We start from the raw sequence: 15,551 nt of genomic DNA on the forward strand, positions 1-15,551 counted from the left end.
CCTTTCTTTTCTTATTTCATCAGTTAGGACTTTTATCACAATATTGAAGTGAAGCAGTCATAGTAGGTGAAATGTTTTATTAAGATGGTGCTTGCTATAGGTATATGGTGTTAAGGAAGTTCCCTTATAATCCTGGTTTGCAGAGATTTTTAAAAATCTTGATGAATATTACATTTTATAAAATGACTTTTCTGCATCTATTAAGTATATACTTATCTCCTTTAATCTGTATTTAAAGTGTATGACATAGATTTTCTTATAAACTCTTTGGTTTTTATACACTGACAAATGATTTGCTGATGTTTTATTTAGGACTTTGTATCTCTCTGCAAATATATGCTTTTCTTTTACAATCCTTGTCTGGCTTTAATATTAGTATTAGACTAACCTTACAAAATGAGTTGGAAATATTACTTCTTTTATTCTCTGAAGCAGAGATTACCAGATGTGCTATAAAAACACAATCTACTTTTAAATTGCCTGCAGAAGACTCACAAAACCAGCTTAATTTTTTATTAGGCAAGGTCAAATACTTACATTGACTGAGTTTTCTGACATATTTGGGTTTACTTCTACCCTTTTATTTTAGGTTTTCTGATTGCCTTTTTTTATTCTTGCTTATTTTCTTTTATTTCCTTTCATCTAGTGGACTAACAAGATAACTACAGTTTTTCCTCCTTTATGCTGTTTTATAAACTAGATTTTTTCCTACCATTTTAGTTATTACTCTTAAATGTTTACCAAAATATTTAACCATACATTTTTCTAACAGCATTTAGCTATGTAATATTTCTCTTTCTGGCAAACATTACTTTCCGCTTTTACTACCAAGGAACAATGCCCCCACTCCATCTTTTTTGTGTGTGTCTGTGAATAATATTTTACTCATTTTTGTTTACAGCTGAAACTCTGGGAACTCAAAATTAACATCCTTGCCCATGAGCTTGTTATAGACACCAGAAAACGTTTCAACCTTGTGTTCCACATTGTTCTGCTGTGCTTTATTCAAACGAACCTTTATGAGTCGGCTGCCATCCAGCTTTACGCGGATTCTCTTGCCCACGATCTCACTTGGGAAAACCAAGTCCTCCAGGATGGCGTCATGCACGGCTGTCAGAGTGCGGCTCCTGGGACGTTTTTGCTTATTTTTTGTACGGCTTTTTCGAGTTGGCTTAGGCAGAAAAGACAACGTGCTTCTCGCTGAACTTCTCCAACTCACACACTAGCCAGACCTGGATTTTCTGGAAGGATTTCAGATGAGGAACGGGAACAAAGATTATGATAGCTTTTGGACAACCAACATCTTCAATTTCTTTGGCGGCTGTGATGTTCAGCTCCCGCAGCTGGGCCTTGAGGTCCGAGTTCATCTCCAGCTCCGGGAGAGCCTGGGAGATGCCAGACTCGAACTCGTCCGGCTCCTCGCCATTGGGCTTCACGATCTTCACGCTGGAACTGAACATGGCCGGGACCTTGATGACGCGGCACCCCACTCCATCTTTTTATTGTGTTTAGAGCTTTTATTGTACTTAAAAAAATTCAAAATAGTTGTTTTTATTTGTGTGTGTGTGTGTGTGCTGTTTCATTTCTTCCTTCTGGGTTCATTTTTTCTTCTTGAGATAAATCATTTAATAGTTCCCTTTGTGAGGATCAGTAGTTGGTAAATACTCCAAGTTTTTGTGTGGTGAAATGACTTTTTTGTCTCTACAACTGAAAGGTTGTTCGGGCATAAGAGTGTAGATTGACAGTTATTTCTTGTCAGCCCTGAAGATATTATTGTTATTTTTTGGCATTGATTGCAGCTGAGGAAAAGTCTGCTATCTGAGAGCTTTAAAAGTCTTATTTTCTTTGATGTTCTGCAGGTTCATTTTAATGTTGACATGTGGATTTATTTTTATATATTCAGTTCAAGACTTTGCACTTACAGTCTGAGGACTTATGTCTTTTTCAATTTTAGAAAACTACTATTTATTACGGTTTCAGATCTTTCTTTCTCCTTCATTCTGTTTCTTCCTAAATTACTATTTCATAACTTCTCCTCTTTCTTCAAACCTTTAACACCTCCACTATCCTCATCATCCAAAACGAAACCTTCACCTTCTTCCCCAAGTTAGCTTCTCTCATGTTAACTTTCTTTTCTCTTAAATTCAATCTATTAACAATCCTATTGGCTCTAATTTAAAAATAAACCCAGAAAGTGACCACTTCTCACCTCTCTCACTATCACCACCCTATGCTAAGCCACCATTGTCTTTCTGCTTCACCCTTGTTCCCCACAGTCTATTCTTAGCACTTAAAGTTTTAAATTGCATCTCCTCCCCTACTGTCCTCCTTGTCTTCTCCATTTTTCATTTTTCTCCATGGAATTTACACAATTAAAAAAAATATATATATATATACACACACACACATACATAGTCCCTTCTTCTTTTTCTTCTTCCTCTCCTCCTTCTCCCTTCTCATTCTTATTCTTTTCAGTGTTTCTCTTTCTCACTAATATATAATAAGTTCTGGTGAGATAAGAATAAGGACGCTTAGAAGCATAAGGATTTTGATTTGTTTTGTTAACCCTGTATACTCAGCACCTAGAACAGTGTCACACATAGTAAGATTTCATTACATATTTGTTTAATAAATACATATATATTAAAAAATTTTTTTATTATTATTTATTTTTGGCTGTGTTGGGTCTTTGTTGCTGCGCACAGGCTTTTATTAGTTGTGGCGAGTGGGGGCTACTCCTCATTGCGGTGCACGGGCTTCTGATTGTGGTGGCTTCTCTTGTTGCAGAGCATGGGCTCTAGGAACAAGGGCTTCAGTTGTTGCAGCATGCAGGCTCAGTAGTTGCAGCACATAGGCTCAGTAGTTGTGGCGCACGGGCTTAGTTGCTCCACAGCATGTGGGATCTTCCCGGACCAGGGCTTGAACCCATGTCCCCTGCATTGGCAGGCGGATTCTTAACCACTGTGCCACAAGGGAAGTCCCCAATAAATACATAGATGTTTTCCACTTAGGTAAATGAGAGCCAAGAAATTCAAATAAATGATGAGAAATATATCTCAAATAATTAAGAACATGACATTATTTCAGAGAATCAGCAGTCCATCCTGGATCTTAGCATTCATGTACTTTTTAAAGGAAAGGCATCATGACTGCATTCTAAGTTAGGAGATGATGCCGCAGGCAGAAGAAAAAGAAATAGGAAACTTTGTAACCAACTGCCCAAGCGAAAGCTAAATAAACAAACAAATTAACCAACTGTCTTTCTGGGCTTATGATAGAGGTGCTGGAAATCACAGGAGACTTGCCTGGGACATGTGTTGTGTAACAAATCCTGACAAATACATGGATCATCAAAGAGATTTCTATTTTATATACTGAGAAGCTTTATGATCCAGGAAGTGGTCAGGCCATCTGGGATCTCCTGCTTACCCATCTGGAGCTCTGATTGAATATGTGAGAATAAAAGGAAAGCTCAATTTTAGTGAACATGAGCTGTTTGGAGTCAGCATGGGGGTGCATCAAAGGTGGTGGTGAAACAAAGGGATTGCTTTTCCACCAAGCCCTTGTAAGGGAGGGCAGAGGGTGGTCAGTGTTGGAATAAGAAGAAGGAATGACAAAGAAGGAAGCAATGACCTTCATTTCTCCCAGTGATGATGTTATAGGATGCTGTCACTGACCTAAAGAGCCAGGCATTTTCTTGGGATGGGGAATTACTGAGAAATACATGGAAGCATCATGTTGTCAGGAAAATAAATTATTTTAAACTATAGGAACCTTCAGTAAATGCAGTAATAAATTGTGTTTATATAGCATGTTATACTTTTTCAAAGCATATACACCACCCCATTTAGTATTTTCAACCCTGTAAGGTAAGGAGTACAGACTACTTGAAGCCAGGAAGTGAGCCATAATTCTTTAAGCATGCTCTCCTACCCTCCCGGCCCCACCAGGATCTAGTATAGTGCTGGATGTATAAATCGCTTTTAATCACTGTTATATTAATTCCCATTTTACAGTTGGGATTGAGGAAATTATGAAGTTTTTAGTTGCCAAACATCACATAGCTAGTCGTGGCATAGCTGGATCCAGGAGCAAGTCTACTACCTTTTAAATCTTGTGCACTCAATATTCCATCATGTGCCCTGCCAAGCGTGCCAACATCCAAAGACCACACAGATGCAGGAACAAGAAATACAAGTGTTCTTGGCAATTATCCTGTGCCAAGGGTCACTGATCTTCTTGATGAAGAGCTACTGTTGATTTACCTAATGTTTAGTAATCTACCAATGAAGGCACTATTAAGAATTGCTTAACATAAACACTACTTGCCAGTTAGGGGAAGCTTGGCACAGACAATGTGTTGGCTAGAATGCCCAAGTCCATCCAAAGCAGGAAAATTTATTAAAATCTCCAAGACTGGCCTAGCTTCAAGGAAGCATGCCAAAGAGGCTCTAGGAAAACAAAACAATGTTTCTTCCAGCCCTAGGTGACTTATTCAAAAAGCCTCACTTTTTTTTCTCTTAACTTCAGTGTCCTGCTCCAACACTGGCAGAGGTAATAGACCTCCTTGCTTCAGGCTCCCAGTGTGCTTCCCATATCTACATGGAAACCCACTCCACACTGCGGGCATCCACCTGCTCATAGGAGGCTGTCCCTCGGTTCACTTCACCAGCAAGTACGCAGTTTTCTCTTCCCATACAAGTGAACGATGTCTCTGCGAAATTATCCACTAATGGGAATGTCCTGGGGCCTACTCAACCCCACTGAGTAACTCAAAAATAGAGATCTCTATCTCCCTCACCCTCACATATACAATAACAGAGGTAATATCTTTCACTAACACTTTTCCTTTCTCAATTCCCTTTCTCATTTTGTTAACGTGAATCAAGCCATCAACACTTCATCACTGGGATCCCCTCATACACAAAATCATTTTCTTTAAGTTCCAAATGATTCTGGGTCACCTTGGCTCCACTAAAACTGTAAATGGTTAAGGGTTATTGTCACTCATTCACCCCACATTTGCCTAACAAGATCTAGGGTCCTCTGTATCTCTCCACCCTTTACTTTTGCTATCCTGTTCTGGAGGGACCCATTTCTCACCATGTGCCATTTAGAGGCTACGAGCAGCTAAAGGGCTTGGTGATGACTCTATCTCCCCATTAGGAGTAAAGAAGGGACTGACTTGGGGGCTAATTCTCAAAAAAGTGAGAATTCTAGATTGACAAGTTGAGTCCCTTGCTTTATTTCAATGTCTAATTAATATTGAAATATATTTTAATTGAGAAGGCAATGATTGATGGGAGAGATATATTTAGAAATTTATAAAATATTTTTCTAGGTTTTAACCTTGCATCATAGTGAAGTTCTAGAATTAAAATATTGGGTTTTATTTTTTGAATTTTTATATATTTTGCAAAAGGAATGTAAAGTTGCCTGTAACAAAAGATGTATCGACTGCTTAATGAAGTAAATATAAAAAATAGATCCCAGGGCTTCCCCAGTGGCACAGTGGTTAAGAATTCGTCTGCCAATGCAGGGGACACGGGTTCGATCCCTGGTCCGGGAAGATCCCACATGCCGCGGAGCAACTGGCCCTGTGTGCCACAACTACTGAGCCTGCACTCTAGAGCCCGTGAGCCACAACTACTGAGCACGCGTGCCACAGCTACTGAAGCCCGCGCACCTAGAGCCCACAATCCACAACAAGAGAAGCCACCACAGTGAGAAGCCCACGCACTGCAACGAAGAGTAGCCCCTGCTTGCTGCAACTAGAGAAAGCCCGCATACAGCAACGAAGACCCAATGCAGCCAAAAATAAATAAATAAAATTAAAAAAAAAAAGATCCTAGCACTGCTTTTCAAACCAGGGTAAACCAGTCAGAAGAAATAACATATCCATAGAGGCAGGAAGTCAAAGTAATAGAAGCATGGCTGAGGTTTCTAGGGCATCAAGGAGGGACTGTTAACTGAACATTAACCAATAACTCAAAGATTAGATGTTGAAAAAGCCAACAGCAGACCATGGCCTGGAGGATGCCAGAGGTCTATTTTTTGATAATGCCAGTTTCTTTGTAAAGAGGTTCCCTGGAATGTGAAAGGAGATGTGTAGGTCAAACCAACACTGCTGCTGTGATTGAGCTACAGATCTGGCTCAGAGTTTCCTAGTTTTCAGTCAAAAGGGGCCATATGGTCAGTAATCTAGCTTTTGAAAGCAGAATGCAGGAAGCCTAATAGGTCCTTAGGATGATACATTTTTATTTTGGCAAAGAAAACATCTCTTTCCAGTTGTATGATTAACAAGTTCTGGGACCTATTGTACAGCGTGATGATTACAGCTAATAATGCTATATTATATAGTTGAAAGTTGTTAAGAGGGTGTATCTTGAGTGTTCTCACCGCAATAAAGAAATGATAATTATGCGATGAGATAGAGGTGTTAGCTAATGAGATGGTGGTAATCATCTTGCAATACAGAAGTATATTGAATCAACATGTTGTACACCTTAAATTTATACAATATTATATGCCAATATGATATTGTATAAATTTAAGGTGTACAACATGTTGATATGCCAATATATTAATAAAATAAAATACAACTGGGGGAAAAAAGAAAAAGTATCTCCATTGTTAGCTTTTAAGAAGTAAGTTACCATATTATAATAGGGCCCATAAAAGAGCCACATGACAAGGAACGCTGAGAAGCTTCTCAGAGTTGAGAACAACCCTTACCCAACAGCCAGCAAGATAGGGACCTCGGCCCTACAACTGCAAAGAGATAAATTCTGCCAACAACCTGAGAGCTTAGAAGCAGCTCTTTCGCCAGTTGAGCCTCTGATTAGACCTTAGCTCTGGCTGACACCTGGATTACAGCCTGATGAGACCCTGAGGTGGAGAACACAGTTAAGCTGTGCTTGGATTTCTCACCTACAGCAACAATACACGTGTGTGTTGATTTAAGCTAAATTTGTGGTAATTTGTTATAAAGCATAGAAAACAGATACAACTGAACATTAAAAGACATGGCCCCCGTTCCTTGAGCCAATCCTGTATGAACTTGACTCAGTTATTTTACCGTATCCAACATAAGAACTAGAGCTTTATAGGACGTTAGAACTCCAGGGAATAATCTTGTGACAACTACCCCTGTTAACATTGCTTTTCTACTGATCCATAAAATCTAAGTCTAAATATCCCTGGTTTGAGGACATTCTTCTGGAGTGGTTTTCAATGCTCCCAGCACAAGCTTGAGTGTGTGTGTGTGTGTGTGTGTGCATGCGTGTGTGTGTGTGTGTGTGTGTGTTGTGGTGGTAAAGCAACTTTTTAATGGGGTCAGAACAGCTGGATGGGGAATTAGAAATCCAGGCGGGTGTAGAGCAGAATATCGAAGTCTAATTTTAGATCAGTGACATGGAAAGGGTTCCATCACCAGGAATCAAATGGGAGATACCAATGACTGAGTGGACAAACGTGAGAGGCAGAATACATGGAGCTTTTGATGTGACAACCAACAGGAGTATCTGAGTGGACGGATTTGGAGATTTAGGTTCTAATGATGGTAGCCTGCAGTGACTTCCTTGTTTAAAATTGATTTTCCCCTGAATTGAGATATTCCCCTGAATATCTCAAGGCTCACCATTATGGGAATCTCCTTCCCACAGATACTTCTCTGATAGAGAGCCAAGAAAATGGTTTCCTCAATCCACAGATCATACCCAGAGAAGGCAAATTGCTTGCTTAAAGCCACATAGCATCATCGTAGGAAATAAATCTGGGGCCTCTGATTGCAAGCTAACTGTTTTCTTTAAGATCGTTGAAAAATGGATATAATTGATTTAACAAAATGCATAAAGGATGCAAAATGGGAGGTGTTGAAAGTTCTAGTGAAGAGAGAAAAGAAATACAAAAGCAGACTGAGATCAGGAATATAGGCAGGAAATAGCCAGATATGATTCAGATTGGAGAAAGAGAACCCAAAACATCTGGGGAACAATAATTTGAAACAGATACTCTCCTGGAGAAAGAAATCTGGAAAGCAGTAGCAGGGTGAGAGACCTGGGTAGCACTGTTAAGACAAATGGGGTCTCTAATGCTCGTGCAATGGTCAAACCTGGCTAATTGAATTTGGAAGCCACGGCTAGAGAGGTCAATGGATACAAAGGGAGGATGCAATTCTTAGGGTCTACGTGTCTGACACCATGCTCTTCCAGTCCTTCCTGGCTGTGCACTCAGATCCCTCTGGCTAGAAGGGAAAGTCATAGATTCCCTGCTAATGAAGACAAGGAAAGGTTCTGAAAAATTGATCCTCTCAGCCCCCAGGGCAGCTGGAGCCCCTGGGCCAGTTCTTCAGTTTTTAACCAATCTCTCTTTTTACTCCAATCTGCATTCAGATATTATCATGGTCTCTGTGTGCCATAAATTAAAAAAGGTTAGGACTCATAGGCCTAGAAGAAACTCCCACTCTCTGCTTGTTCTTCTTTCTAAATAGTATCAATTAAAAATTTTATATCAAATAGTACACACATACAGAGAGGAGCACAAATAATAGATTTATAGCTTGATGAATTATATAAACTGAACACACCTGTTTAACCAGTACCCAGATTAAGCTGTTGAACACCACCAGAACTCTAGAAGTGCCTTCCCCCCACCTGCTATGATAACCTTCTTCTGATCACTACTCACCCACTAAGAGCATAGATCAGTTTTGCCTGATCTCGAACTTTATATATAGTTGGTAATTTTTACATCTGGCTTCTTTTGCTCAACATTATGTTTGTGAGTTGCAGGTATGTTGTTGCATGGTAATACATTTTCATCTTCTCATTGTTGTATAGTATTCCACTGTATGAATATATTTATTCATTCTGTTGGTGATGAACATTGGGTTGTTTCAGTTTGGGTTTATCATGAAAATTTTTGTTCTTCTGGTAAGCATACGTACCGACTTCTTTTAGTCTTAGCCAGCTTTTAAGAGTCTTTCAAGATAACCTGGTCTGAATTCCATCATGTGCCTGAGGCCTCACGGGCTCAAAACACATTTAATTATTTCGCCTCCCTCTCTTCCTTAAAAACAGATGAAAACAGCCAATGATCACTATTAACAATTATTCTCAGTTGAGGCCAAGATCTTTATATACTTGCTCAGAAGCATTATTACAAATGGAATATGTAATATTTACAAGCGACCAGTGAGAAGCCTTTGTTCAAGAATTGAGCCAGCTTTCTGTTTGATGGTGTTGCTGCAGAAGAAAGGGTACCTGTTCATTGAACCTACTACAGATGAGGCATAGATGGAATCAGTGCCCCAGGGGAGACAATGAAAGAGGGTCAGAACCAAAGGTTGTTACCTGGATTGTCTTTTGGGAACCCCACAACCGACCTCAAAGAGGGTGACCAACCTCTTTGTTTACCCCAATATGCAATTCACATATTATCATGGTCTGTGTATGCCATAATATCAAAAAGAAATGTTTCTTTTTTAACACTTTAACAGAAACACTTGGTAATTCTCCCTTCTCTGACAAACACCATAGAGCTTTATTACCTGTAGAGGCCAAGATTTGTATAACTCAAATCTCTTAAATATGCTTATTCCCAGACACCAGGCCCCTACCTCTTGCCTTAGAAGAAATTCGTTTTCCAAGGAAGACTAAGGCTGTTCTATTTCTTCGTTGGGAGAGGAGACAGAATGAAAACAAAATCAAGGTTAATCTCTGACAGGTCATCCTGTTCTTCTAGTGCCCGTGTTTCTGTCACAGCACATGTTTTCCTGAGGCAAACCGGATACAATATGATGCATCATTTAGGAAAGACATTTTGCATTAGACTAACTGCCCAAGGCACCATTGATATCAGGTACTAACCCTGCAATGGTAAATAGAAAAAAACAAAACCAAAAAATCTTGTTTTGTTTGAATGTTTTTAGGATTTATCATTAAAAAATGGGTCTATCAATTAAGGTTTTTTCTCCCTTGTAAGTAAAAGAAATGGACTTGGGCTAACTTGAACTACAACCAACACAACAAAAGGATTTATTGGGAGGATATTGGGAACATCACAGACTTGAAGTAATGGCTGAACAGTAAGACTTTAGGGCCAGGAATAAACGTGAGGAAATGGCAAACTTTCTCTTTAGGGTTAAAGGCCCACCTATTTCAGATTAGTGTTCATTTCTTGGGTTGTTTCACTGTGGCTGAGGCAGCCTCAGGGGACCAGCATGGGTCACGGACCCTCTACCTCAGGTACAGAAAACGATCACAGACAAAAGCAGTAGCCTAGCACTGCAAGGGTGATAGCTGAAGTCATCAGCCTACTGATGGAAATAGTACAAGAAAAAAGGAAAAGTGGTTTGATAAAGGTGATAACATGGGTAAGCAATATAAGAAGACCTGGGCTAATGACAGTACTGGAAGATATATGAAAAGGCTTGATTTATGCACATACCATAATCAAAGGGTAGATATGCTCAGTGTAGGTTTGCTATAGCTACACATTTTTTTCTATTAAAAATTATTCCACTTCCTGCAGGAAAGTAACTTTGTTATTGTGTCTTCTCCTTCATCTCATTGAAAGAATTTTTTAATAACATAGTCTCAATAATATGAGGTTTCTTAGGAATGAAACTATTACATTAAACACATATACACATATATGTTGGGTAGGACTTTCATATCCATATACATAAGTGAGACTGTACTGTAATTTTTCCATACTACACTACACTATATTATACTATACTAACTATACTGTATTATGGGAGTTCCCAGTGTTCTCATTCTCTCAATAGTTTGCTGAGTTACCCTTATGTGACAGGCTTTATGTGAATGTAGGTGCTGGGAATACAGGAGGTGCTCATGGAGGACACTTAGCCTGGTGGGGTTTAGAGTTTAGTAGGGAAGACAGATGACAACAACAGAATGTAATGAGTTTTTTGATAAGAGAAATACAGGGTGATATGGAAACAGAGCAATGTATATAATAATACCTACTTTATAGGGTTGTTATATCGGGGTAATGAATAAAGTACCTGATCCAAGGCAGAGCACACAGTAGGCACTCAAAAATATTATTAATAATGTTTCACAACTTTTTCTAATTTTTTAGTTGGATTACTAGTTTATACAAGTTTTTAAGTTCCTGAGCCAATTTTGGTAATATCTATTTCTTGCAAATATTGTCCACTTCATCATTATATTAGCATAAAATTATGTTGAGTATGATCTAATAATTAAAAAATCTTCATGTCTATGGTTACCCACACCTTTTTCTTCCTATTTTTTCTCTTCTTTAGATTTAAGGAGAGGTGGTTGGTAAATTATGTTAACTTTTAAAAGTCTTTTTTATGCTTGAATGTATTTATTGATTTTTTTGACTTTTAAGTCAATTATTTATGTTATCCTCCTCAATACCTTCTACCAATTTTTCTTACAAATTTTTTGTTTTCTATCTTAAATTTAATGCTTAGCTTATTACATTTTGTCCTTCTTAATACTTAAAACATTTAAGAATGAATTTTTATCTGATATAAACTTGGCTTCATCCTAAAGGTTATGATGGTTATTTAATTACTTTATAAATCATTTGTAACTCCAGTTTTTATTTTTTCTTTTAATAAAGAGTTACTTAAAGGAACATCTTAAAACTTCCAAATGGCTGGCATTTATTTTGACTTTTAAAATGAAGGTTTTTTTTTTTTTTTAAACAGGTCAATTTAATGGTCAATTTAATAAGAGATTGATAAAATTTCTGTTTTTCTTAAAAGCATTTATATCTTCTCTATAAATGTTTATCTTTTATATAAACATTTAATTGTAAATATTTATAATAGATGTATTTATGTACATTTTATACACGTACACAACACACTCTGGTTTTTGTTAATATTTCATGGGAGCCAAAAAAAGTGTTGTCTGTAGGCTGCAATGTTTGAGATGGATATCTGTAGATACATATTTAGTAAGTCACTCACATCAATTGTTATTTTTCAGCCCCTCCATGTCCCGTGTATATTTGGCATTATAGAGCTATCTAAAACTGAGAGCGTTCTTTTCATGGATCAGTTCTATTTTATTTCTGTCACTTTCTCCTACTGCAAACATTTTCCTTTTGTACATTTGGATGCAATGAGTTTTGGCACATAAAATCTGTTGACTCATATCTTCATTATAAATTGAACCACTTATCAACATGATAAGTTGATATATATCACAAGTTATATTTGTGTCTCATGATTATTGTGGTGAATTTTCCTTTTTGTTGTACTAGTATTGTGACACCTATTTTTGGTGGGAAAAGGGGAAAGGGAATACATTTAATATCTTTTTATCTTTTTGACTTTATGTTTTAGTAAACTTTAATAAATTTTCACTTTTAATAAACTATCATTGAGTTTTAAAAATTTACTTTGAAATTCTTTGTATTTTAATAGGGAGTTCAACCCATTTATTGATGTAACTATTGTGATTTTACTTCTAATATCTATTTTAATTATTCTCTCTAGGCCTCTATTGTTTTCCCCCATGTAGACTATAATTTCCTTTTATTTTCTACAGTGCTTGGAAGGTTCATTTTCCAGTTTAATTCTATTTCTTTTTAAGTTAAAAAATTGTCCATTGACCAACATCTCTTTAATTATTAAAGTCAAAAATAAACATGAATCTTTAAAACCCTGTATTTTAGACAAAGAATTTAATATTCTTATATTTTTTCATGCTTTCTTCCAGCTTCTTATTTCCCAATTTTTGAAAATATAATTTGGGGGTTAGCACTAAATTATTTTTATTCAATTATTGCTATAATTATTATTTTTTACATTTTATATCTAATATTTTACGAACAATCTATGGACACATTTGCTTTTGCAACCATACTTAGTACAATTCTTTAGATTGACATCCATGTGTAACTGGCTTTAATGTTCACTACGAGTTTCTTAGCTGTGCAATTAGCATGTATTATTTTACAATCATAAAAATAAGAGGGAATTTTTTTTTTTTTTGCGGTACGCGGGCCTCTCACTGTTGTGGCCTCTCCCGTTGCGGAGCACAGGCTCCGGATGCGCAGGCCCAGCGGCCATGGCTCACGGGCCCAGCCGCTCCGCGGCATGTGGGATCCTCCCGGACCGGGGCACAAATCCGTGTCCCCTGCATCGGCAGGCGGACTCTCAACCACTGCGCCACCAGGGAAGCCCCTAGAGAGCTTTTTTTTAAAGATTCAAAAGTTAAGTGTCCATACCAATCAGGATAGCAAATGCTTGTTAAAACTTTGTACATTGTTTTCTTACCTTGAGCACCAGCAGCTGTTTTTGAGGGAGGTCCTAGAATCAGATATATGTCTAGTGGCCATAATACAATGATTTTTTTCTTCTTCTTAAAGCCAAAGTAAAGTTTCTCCTCATAAAACCTAAAGTTCTGCCTATTCCAGGACACATTCTAGAACTGAAGGATTTACATTGACTGTTTGGACTGAGGTAGAACAGAAGAGTCTGGCAATGGCAGTGTGGCTGCAATGACAATCTTATTTCAGATTTCTCTCCCCCTCTCATTACCTATAAGCCCTATGACTTGGTACTCTTCACATGCACGAGAACATTCTACATGATGATCCTGTCCATTTTTTCTTCTTTGCACGCTGTTTAGCCAAATGTTTGTCTTTTGTCACTGCTTTCTATCACCCTACAGATTTTTTTTTTAAGAGCCATTTGTTTACTGTCATAAATTACTTTTCCAGTTGCCAGCACTTGCTTTAAACTGTGTATGTGATGTTAGTGTGGCCCTAACTATGGGAGGCCATCTGCCTCTCTGCCATCTTGCCAGGCACTGGGTCCGGGCGTGTGTGTACGGGTGTTAAACCTGTCCCTCAAAGAAAACCACATCAGGTATTTTATCCTTTTTAATGCTGTGGTGGGCTTGTTCATCCTGTGTGAATGTAAACTTCAGAGCACTTGGTTCTTGGAATTCAGGAAGAAATAACACTTGCTAGAAACTCCTGACAACGAACTGTTCACAAGACCCCTCACATTAAGCTGTCTGCAGGTTTTAAAAAGTGTTTCAAGGTTCTAAGTACTTTCTTTCATTTGAGGTCCTGAGATATTCCTGTGAAAGGCCCTATGCAAAGGTCAAAGGAGGGGTGTTATTCTAGTTATTTCAGGCATGCTTAAGCCAAATGTACACTTTTGAAAGTCTTGCTAACTACTTAACCAAGCACAATCTTGATGTGGTTTCTATTGATCCTTGTTCCACTGTGGGTTAGGTAAGAGAGAGTCACTTTTCTCTCTCGGATGCATTGGACCTTGAGGGGGCTTGTGGTTGGAAAAATACCAAAGTCTGTGATTACTTCATGCTTTGCCCAGTCTTGGGGGAGTGTGGCAGGCTCAGGGTGTTGGTGGGTGTAAAATGAGGGCTTGTGAAAGTGCTCTGCTCAGAGTGGGGATTCGGGTGCCCCCCCCGGGGGTGTGGGTGAGTGACAGGAGAGGGGCTGCTCTTCTCAAAGCTGCAGTGTCTGTTCAGAGCCGTAAAGGAAGCAGTTGGCAAATTCTGTGAAGAGAGGGCTCTTTTAGAACCATGTTTCAGATTTTAATAGAGAGGGCTTTCTTAGAATATTTTTACAGGGTATAGAGGTTACAGCAGTAAGGAAGGGGGAAAATCTTGTATGGCTGCTTGGCTAGGATTTCATGAAATGAGTGTTATCTGCACAAAGACTAAAAACAGACTGATTCATTACAATAACTGTGTCCTTCAGATGCCAAATGAGTGGCTACTCATGGGGGTAAAACAGGCAGTTAAGCTGGTCTTGAGGCCCAGCATGCTGAGACTTGACATGTAGTGAATGCTTTGCTAAGCACTGACTTACATTATCTCATTTAATGCCCATAACACGTATTAGTTCATTTTACAGAGGAGGATATGAGTGACGGATAGATTAAATGACCAAGGTCACAGAGCTAGTTCATGGTTAAGCTGGGGTTTGCCCTTAGTCAGTATACCTTAATTACTCAACAGGACCTAGGTTGTTGAAATGGCCAGCCCCATTTTCTCCCTCCCCATTTCTAGCAAACCAACTGAAGTAATCCGTGCAGCTTTGCTAGTATTCCTCCCATTTGAGGGGCCAACCCTTAAGTAAGAGTTGGTCCCAGGCCCAGGATGGGTGTTCCCATAACATTGCCATGAATCTCTTATGTTTCAGCTTCTGGGCAGTAGCCTGAGTAGGGGTCTATCTACTCGTTCTGGAAACAACCATAGCTGGGCTATTTTTTCCTTTATTTATGGTATGTGATCACTGCCAGCAAATTTCTCTGAGGAGTGCATTTAAATATGCCACATTTGTGTTACTGTATATGTATTCTGGGTGAAACATTTATGATAAATCAAGTTTTTAGGTGCCCTATGGGGAAAGTGCTGATGGAAACATACATCTGAAGAAAACTTTTCTCTTAGCAGTAGTCACTTGAGGAAACAGGCTCCATTTATCTTGTGAGGGCTTATGTGAGATGAATACAGACCACCCAGAATCACAGCTCTGCGTATCACAAGAGGAAAGTGAAGTAT

The 15,551-nt window shown here is 38.5% G+C and overlaps 1 pseudogene; it reads right to left on the reverse strand.

Moving 5' to 3' along the window:
* Nucleotides 1-699: 699 nt before the first annotated feature.
* On the reverse strand, nt 700-1,572 carry LOC111174704 (small ribosomal subunit protein eS7 pseudogene; annotated as a pseudogene).
* Between the last annotated feature and the right edge of the window lie 13,979 nt (nt 1,573-15,551).

The sequence above is a fragment of the Delphinapterus leucas genome, chromosome 6, assembly GCF_059928025.1.
Source record: "Delphinapterus leucas isolate spDelLeu-1000000601 "Yukka" chromosome 6, BTC_Dleu_Yukka2, whole genome shotgun sequence".
In the NCBI taxonomy this organism is placed as follows: domain Eukaryota; kingdom Metazoa; phylum Chordata; class Mammalia; order Artiodactyla; family Monodontidae; genus Delphinapterus; species Delphinapterus leucas.